At 43.9% G+C, this 9,298-nt stretch overlaps 1 long non-coding RNA gene across 1 annotated transcript; it reads left to right on the forward strand.

The window, feature by feature from the left end:
• Positions 1–1,052: 1,052 nt before the first annotated feature.
• LOC133611589 (uncharacterized) lies at positions 1,053–8,880 on the forward strand. Its single transcript, XR_009816006.2, has 3 exons — positions 1,053–4,214; positions 4,316–4,393; positions 8,678–8,880. It is a non-coding gene; the product is annotated as an uncharacterized lncRNA (long non-coding RNA).
• The last annotated feature ends 418 nt before the right edge of the window (positions 8,881–9,298 follow it).

Here is a 9,298-nt window from a genome sequence, read left to right on the forward strand (position 1 = left end):
ATAATCAAACACTCTAGAAGTCTAGAATGAAAGAGTATATAAGACAATTGACAGAGTGTGTACCTTCAGTGCTGAATGATGAGCAGAGGCAGAATTTGGAGTGTCTTCTTTAGCTTGCTTTCCATGTTTATGTGCTCACTGTCCACTGTGTCCAGGAACTTGGAAAATGTTTTCGTGCCATTTGCCGTTTGACGCCCGCTATCATGCTAATTAGCTGCCTGAAAGCGGGTGACTCCACTGTAGAAATAGCCTGCATGTCTTCTAGCACATACGCTGCAATGGCTCTATCAATGTTGTCCTGGCTCGCAGTCCCTCCGTTAAAGGCCTACTGAAACCCACTACTACCGACCACGCAGTCTGATAGTTTATATATCAATGATGAAATCTTAACATTGCAACACATGCCAATACGGCCGGGTTAGCCTACTAAAGTGCCATTTTAAATTTTGCGCGAAACATGCTGCTGAAAACGTCTCGGTATGATGACGTCTGCGCGTGACGTCACGGATTGTAGAGGACATTTTGGGACAGCATGGTGGCCAGCTATTAAGTCGTCTGTTTTCATCGCAAAATTCCACAGTATTCTGGACATCTGTGTTGGTGAATCTTTTGCAATTTGTTCAATGAACAATGGAGACAGCAAAGAAGAAAGTTGTAGGTGGGAAGCGGTGTATTGCGGGCGGCTGCAGCAACACAAACACAGCCGGTGTTTCATTGTTTACATTCCCGAAAGATGACAGTCAAGCTTTACTATTGGCCTGTGGAGAACTGGGACAACAGAGACTCTTACCAGGAGGACTTTGAGTTGGATACGCAGACACGGTACCGTGAGTACGCATGCAGCTGCGGCTTCCAAACATTTGATCGCTTGCTCGTACGTGCGTGCCGCTATGTGCATGTCAGGTACGTAACTTTGGGGACTTTGGGGAAATATATGTGCTGTATGAACTTTGGGGAGGTGAACGGTACTTTGGGCTGTGGGATTGAGTGTGTTGTGCAGGTGTTTGAGTTGTATTGGCGGGTTATATGGACGGGAGGGGGGAGGTGTTTTTTATGCGGTAGTAATTTGTGGCATATTAAATATAAGCCTGGTTGTGTTGTGGCTAATAGAGTATATATATGTCTTGTGTTTATTTACTGTTTTAGTCATTCTCAGCTGAACATCAGGTCCCACCCGCCTCTCACAGCATCTTTCCTATCTGAACCTTTCATCCTCGCTCAAATTAATGGGGAAATCGTCGCTTTCTCGGTCCGAATCGCTCTCGCTGCTGGTGGCCGTGATTGTAAACAATGTGCTGATGTGAGGAGCTCCACAACCTGTGACATCACGCTACTCGTCTGCTACTTCCGGTACAGGCAAGGCTTTTTTATCGGCGACCAAAAAGTTGCGAACTTTATCGTCGATGTTCTCTACTAAATCCTTTCAGCAAAAATATGGCAATATCGCGAAATGATCAAGTATGACACATAGAATGGACCTGCTATCCCCGTTTAAATAAGAAAATCGCATTTCAGTAGGCCTTTAAAATCCTAAGGTGAAGTGTGTCTCTCTTTACTAGCTTTGTCGTAGCATGTTGCTTTTGTAGCTGTTTCAGCAGATTTGAATTGCTGTTTTGGGCAGTAGATAGGATCTTTGATCCAAGACACAACTTACATAAAACTAAAATGCTCTTTTCTTTGTGCTCGACAAAAGAAAAGTAGTGAGACTATCTCCATGTTAAGAAACTCGACTTCGGCTCCGCCAGGATGTCTTGTTAGTAAACACAGACACGCCCTTCCACCCCACACACACACACAGCGCGCGGCGCGCCTTTTTATTCTCCGACTTGAGACACAGGAAGAATCAGAAGGATGACACTGCAACTCTCCAATAAAACACACTCAGATCTTCTGTTTCTAGCCGATACTATATAAAAAATAACGCAGTAACGCATCATGTAGTAACGGTAACTGAGTTACTGAATATAAAAAATAACGCGTTAGACTACTCGTTTGCCGAAAATAACGGTGTTACAGTAACGCGTTAGTCCCAACACTGTTCATATGTATAGTAAAAACAATTGTTACCGATGTGAGAGAAAAAATTGTATCTGGAGATATATCATTCTCCAAATCCTAGCGTTTATGGTCTTTGTTGCAGATGTTTTTCAGTTCCATATTTTCTTGTTCACCAATCTTTAATGTTGTTTGACTGGGTGTATGTGGATGCGCTCCTGAATCCAGGTCTTCTTGTATAGTGGTCCCTTGGAACATAGTAGTGTTGGTGTTGAAGGTAGGTGTTTTTTTTCCGTCACACTCCATTATCATCGACGTCGTCGTCGAAGCAGTGTCAACTTTAATATTTGTCCACGTCCTTAATGTCTTTTGACAACAAGTACTCTTGCTTCTGGACCGCCATTCAGCTTGATGTAGATTTTACAATTGGCGCTCCAAATTCCCTGAATTCTTCCCTGCTTTCTCAAGTAATAACGAAACTATCACAACGGGAAGAAGTGGCAGTGTTTGAAGATGTTTTGACCAGCACGACATCGTTTTTGGCGACAGGTCTCGCTGGGCTGCTTAGTACAAGTACGATGCTCGCCAGAAGCTACAAGTCAAACAAAGACAACAACAACACAAGTCGGACCTCCCTATATTCCCGTAAGTTGTATTTGTTTAATTTGATAATGTTCTCCGTATAGTCTTTGGCGTAAAGGCGCTAGTCTTTTGTCAACTTTAGGAAGCTAACTTTTTATAATTGAATGAATGTAAGCATTGCCACCCTTGACTTTCCTATTAGCAGTGACGTGCAGTCAGGGGAGGCAGGTGAGGCGGGGCCTCACGTGTCATCATGGAAAGAAAAAAAATGGAAAAAGAATTTTTTTTAATTAAATTGTTATATGTATCCAGTGATTATACTATCAAGTTATTTCCCATTTAACTTCACCAGTTTTAGATTATTTTTATTCAAAATCACTGAATTTTCACATTTGCCGTTCAAATACTGAGAAGAGACTTGCGGTGAGTCACCAGCCAGTTGAGCCTCGCCATGGATTGCGCAATGACTCGGCTAACTGCTGGCCTGCTGTGCAGTGAGACCGTATTGCTATATGAATTATATTATACATTTCCATAGTTTAGTTAGCTGAGGTATATAATGTACAGTGTATTTTGTCAACAACTGTATGTGTGTAACGTATTTCTTGTGCTGAGCAATCATAAAACGGCTGCGAAGACGCACTGTATGAGGCTCGCAGTAATCCCGCCTCCTGGTGGTAGAGGGCGGTAGTGATCCCAGCGATCATTCTTGCGACTACTCGGCTGCAGAAGAAATGACAACAAGCAGCAACAATTAGCAGCGATCGTTTATTTTTTCCTCTCGCCTGGACTTTTAACATGGAGGATTACATATCTAAAATAAAACAGTTTTCTAAACTGGACTTTCAATTGAAACAGGAGGTAATACTTAAAGAAAGATCTCCATCGAGACAGAGAGACTTTTAAAACTGAAGAAAGATAAGGAAGACTTCTATAAACAAGTTATCGATGCTTTTGTTCAGAAGGAGCGGCGCATGGACTTCATTTATAAGTAAAGGTAAGACCATAATAACTTTTTTTTTTATTAAATGTGCTTTTTTGTGTGCTACAGTTTGTATGTGTAAAGTTAAAGTTAAGTTAAAGTACCAATGATTGTCACACACACTAGGTGTGGTGAAATGTGTCCTTTGCATTTGACCCATCCCCTTGCTCACCCTGGTAGGTGAGGGGAGCAGTGGGCAGCAGCGGCGCCACGCCCGGGAATCATTTTTGGTGATTTAACCCCCAATTCCAACCCTTGATGCTGAGTGCCAAGCAGGGAAGAATGCTGGTATGAGCTTTTAAACACAACCCGTTAACTGCTGCCAATCAAATGGTGAATAAGATACTCTTTAGGGTTCATATGTTTGTAAATCTGACTGTGATGAAGTCAGTGCCTCACCAGCCATGAACCTCACCGCACGTCACTGCCCATTAGTGTTATCAGAATAGTTTCATAGTAAACATACAATAATGTAAGAAATAATTATATTGTCCACTATCTGCTGTTTTTAGAGATCGTTGATATTCTATTTCAATATTGTTTGTATACTTTGTGGCAGGAACTTAAGCACTGGTGATGAAGAGATCGACTATGATCTTCCTCTTTACTACAAACACACACCAACAGTCCACTAAACGCCTAACAGACCTGAAAAGTAAGTTAAAACAATGACATGAAGTGTAACACTATATTGCTGCTAGCTGCACTAAAGGAAATACCGTACGTGTTATTTTAATAGCATCTTCTTGTATACAGCAAAAAGGAAGCATCCTAATAAAAACCTACAGTATTTGATGGAGGAAGAAGACTGGACACATATGGGCAGGAAATCAGGTGATGTTGAAAAGGGTGAAGCCTGAAACAGCAGCCATATGTCATTTGTCCTCAGACCTGTTGCCATGATTTAGAAACATACTGTATTATTATATTAATGATGTCTGTTCTTGGGCATGTCATGATGGAGAAACCTACTACTACTTATAATATTAATAACGATAATCCAGCCATCCATCCATTTTCTACGGCTTGTCCTTTATGGGGTTGCGGGGGGTACTGATATTAATAATAATAATGGTATCGGCCTTCAAACATGTCATTATGGAGAAGCATACAACTGTAATAATAGTAATAATAATTTATGTCCTAAGACATGTTGTCTTAGGTTAGTGCATGTTTTTCACAGTACGAAGGTCCTGGGTTCGATCCCCCGTTTGCATGTTCTCCCCGTGACTGCGTGGGTACTCCAGCTTCCTCCCAACTCCAAAGACATGCACCTGGGGATAGGTTGATTGGCAACACTAAAAAACACAAAAAAAACTAGTGTGTGAATGTGAGTGTGGTCTGTCTATCTGTGTTGGCCCTGCGATGACGTGGCGACTTGTCCAGGGTGTATACCGCGTACCGCCCGAATGCAGCTGAGATAGCCTCCAGCACCCCCCGAAACCCCAATAGGGACAAGCGGTAGAAAATGGATGGATGGAGATGCATACAGTATTACTATAATAATGTTTAGGGATGTCCGATAATGGCTTTTTGCCGATATCCGATATTCCGATATTGTCCAACTCTTTAATTACCGATACCGATATCAACCGATATATACAGTTGTGGAATTAACACATTATTATGCCTGATTTGGACAACCAGATATGGTGAAGATAAGGTACTTTAAAAAAAAATTAATAAAATAAAATAAGATATAAAATAAATTAAAAACATTTTCTTGAATAAAAAAGAAAGTAAAACAATATAAAAACAGTTACATTGAAACTAGTAATTAATGAAAATTAGTCAAATTAACTGTTAAAGGTTAGTACTATTAGTGGACCAGCAAGTAAGGTTGGCAAGTATGTATACTGTAGGAACCAGAATATTAATAACAGAAAGAAAGAACCCTTTTGTGTGAATGAGTGTAAATGGGGGAGGAAGGTTTTTTGGGTTGATGCACTAATTGTAAGTGTATCCTGTGTTTTTTATGTTGATTCAATAAAAAAAAAAAAACGATAACGATAATTTCTGATATTACATTTTAACGCAGACAGGCCGATATTATCGGACATCTCTAATAATGATGATGCTAATAATAATAATAAAAATGGGCATGTCATGATGGCGAAACCTACAGTACTACTTCTACTACCTATAGTAGTAGTAATAATGATAATGGTAATAATAATGATAATAACGGTATCTGTCTTCAGCCAGACATGTAATGATAGAGAAATATACTACTATAGTCTTTAGGCAAGTCATGATGGAGAAACCTACAGTGCTACCACTACTACTTATAATGATAATAATAATAATACCAATGGTATCTGTCTTCAGATATGTAATGATAGAGACACATACTGTACTACTATAGTAATTAATAATGATAATGCTAATAATAATGGTATCTGTTTTCAGACATGCCATGATGGAGAAACCTACAATACTACTACTTATAATAATAATAATAATAATAATAATGGTATCTATCTTCAGACATGTCATGATGGAGACACCAACTATTACTACTTATAATAATATCTGTCTTCAGACATGCAATGATAGAGAAACATACAACTATAGTAATAATGATGATATCTGTCCTTGGGCATGATGTAGAAACCTACTTTTACTACTACTAATAAAAATAATGATATCTGTCCTGTTATCTTGTGTCATGATGGAGAAACGTACTAGTATAAGTAAGTAAGTAAAATGTATTTATACAGCACTTCTCACAGAGAGATCTCACAAAGTGCTTCACTTACAATGTCAACAAACATACAACATGATGCAACAGCAGAAACACTGCAAAATGCCATCCATCCATCCATCTTCTTCCGCTTATCCGAGGTCGGGTCGCGGGGGCAGCAGCCTGAGCAGGGAAGCCCAGACTTCCCTCTCCCCAGCCACTTCGTCCAGCTCCTCCCGGGGGATCCCGAGGCGTTCCCAGGCCAGCCGGGAGACATAGTCTTCCCAACGTGTCCTGGGTCTTTCCCGTGGCCTCCTACCGGTGCCCGAAACACCTCCCTAGGGAGGCGTTCGGGTGGCATCCTGACCAGATGCCCGAACCACCTCATCTGGCTCCTCTCGATGTGGAGGAGCAGCGGCTTTACTTTGAGCCCCGCCCGGATGACAGAGCTTCTCACCCTATCTCTAAGGGAGAGCCCCGCCACCCGGCGAAGGAAACTCATTTCGGCCGCTTGTACCCGTGATCTTGTCCTTTCGGTCATGACCCAAAGCTCATGACCATAGCTGAGGATGGGAACGTAGATCGACCGGTAAATCGAGAGATTTGCCTTCCGGCTCAGCTCCTTCTTCACCACAACGGATCGATACAGCGTCCGCATTACTGAAGACGCCGCACCGAACCGCCTGTCGATCTCACGATCCACTCTTCCCTCACTCGTGAACAAGACTCCGAGGTACTTGAACTCCTCCACTTGGGGCAAGATCCCCTCCCCAACCCGGAGATGGCACTCCACCCTTTTCCGGGCGAGGACCATGGACTCTGACTTGGAGGTGCTGATTCCCATCCCAGTCGCTTCACACTCGGCTGCGAACCGATCCAGTGAGAGCTGAAGATCCTGGCCAGATGAAGCCAGGATTATACAGGGAGCGAACCGCCACAATAAGACAGTCTGTTACCCCATACTCTCTGAGCACTCCCCACAGGACTTCCCGGGGTACACAGTCGAATGCCTTCTCCAAGTCCACAAAGCCCATGTAGACTGGTTGGGAAAACTCCCATGCACCCTCAAGGACCCTGCCGAGAGTATAGAGCTGGTCCACAGTTCCACGACCAGGACGAAAACCACACTGTTCCTCCTGAATCCGAGGTTCGACTATCCGACGTAGCCTCCTCTCCAGTACACCCGAATAGACCTTACCGGGAAGGCTGAGGAGTGTGATCCCACGATAGTTGGAACACACCCTCCGGTTCCCCTTCTTAAAGAGAGGAACCACCACCCCGGTCTGCCAATCCAGAGGTACTGCCCCCGATGTCCACGCGATGTTGCAGAGTCTTGTCAACCAAGACAGCCCCACAACATCCAGAGCCTTAAGGAACTCCGGGCGGGTCTCATCCACCCCCGGAGCACTCTCCAGTACTCCCTCGAGTGAATCCAAAAAGGGTGGGTACTCTGAGCAGCCGTTTGGCGCGTAAGCGCAAACAACAGTCAGGACCCGTCCCCCCACCCGAAGGCGGAGGGAGGCTACCCTCTCGTCCACCGGGTTGAACTCCAACGTGCAGGCTTTGAGCCGGGGGCCAACAAGAATTGCCACCCCAGCCCGTCGCCTCTCACTGCCGGCAACGCCAGAGTGGAAGAGAGTCCAGCCCCTCTCAAGAGAACTGGTTCCAGAGCCCTTGCTGTGCGTCGAAGTGAGTCCGACTATATCTAGCCGGAACTTTTCCACCTCACGCACTAGCTCAGGCTCCTTCCCCCCCAGCGAGGTGACGTTCCACGTCCCAAGAGCTAGCTTATGTAGCCGAGGATCGGACCGCCAAGTGCCCTGCCTTCGGCTTCCGCCCAGCTCACACTGCACCCGACCTCTATGGCCCCTGCTATGGGTGGTGAGCCCATTGGAGGGGGGACACACGTTGCCTCTTTGGGTTGTGCCCGGCCGGGCCCCATGGGGACAGGCCCGGCCACCAGGCGCTCGCCATCGTGCCCCACCTCCGGGCCTGGCTCCAGAGGGGGGCCCCGGTGACCCGCGTCTGGGCGAGGGAAATCTGGGTTCCTTGTTTGTGTTCTTCATAGAGGTCTTCAAGCTGCTCTTTGTCTGATCCCTCACCTAGGACCAGTTTGCCTTGGGAGACCCTACCAGGGGGCATAGAATCCCCCGGACAACATAGCTCCTAGGATCATTGGGACACGCAAACTCCTCTACCACGTTAAGGTGGCAGCTCAGAGAGGAGTGCAAACTGCAAAATGAAATAATAAAAATAATATGACAAAGGAAATTGAATATTACAGGAATGAACACTTAAACAAATGTGTTTTAAGCCGGATGGGGGTAATATGACTGAATTTATGACATCTTGACCAGAGCCTAGCAGCAGCGTTCTGTACGAATTGCTAATATAATAATAATAATAATAATAATAATGATGATATCTGTTCTCAGACATCTTGTCAGGATGGAGAAACAGGACCAGGAACAATGAAGACCAAGTGCCGACTCATGAGGAAATCCACAACCGGTTACCTCAGCCACCAGACATAAAGTCGTGGTCAAAAGTTTACATACACTTGTAAAGAACATATTGTCATAGCTGTCTTGACTTTCCAATAATTTCGACAACTCTTATTTTTTTGTGATAGAGTGATTGGAGCACATACTTGTTTGTCACAAAAAGCATTCATGAAGTATGCTTCTTTTATGAATTTGTTATGGGTCTACTGAAAATGTGACCAAATCTGCTGGGTCAAAAGTATACATACAGCATTGTTACTATTTGGTTACATGTCCCTTGGCAAGTTTCACTGCAATAAGGCGCTTCTGGTTGAATTTTTGACCACTCCTCTTGACAAAATTGCTGCAGTTCAGCTAAATTTGTTGGTTTTCTGACATGGATTTGTTTCTTCAGCATTGTCCACACGTTTAAGTCAGGACTTTGGGAAGGCTATTTTAAAACCACACCGCCATGCTTGATGTTCCTGGGATTAAAGTCCTCACCTTTTGTCTTCCAAACATATTACTGGGTAGTGTGGCCAAACAGCTCAATTTTTGTTTCATCTGACCACA

This window comes from Nerophis lumbriciformis, linkage group LG02, assembly GCF_033978685.3.
Source record: "Nerophis lumbriciformis linkage group LG02, RoL_Nlum_v2.1, whole genome shotgun sequence".
Lineage (NCBI taxonomy): Eukaryota > Metazoa > Chordata > Actinopteri > Syngnathiformes > Syngnathidae > Nerophis > Nerophis lumbriciformis.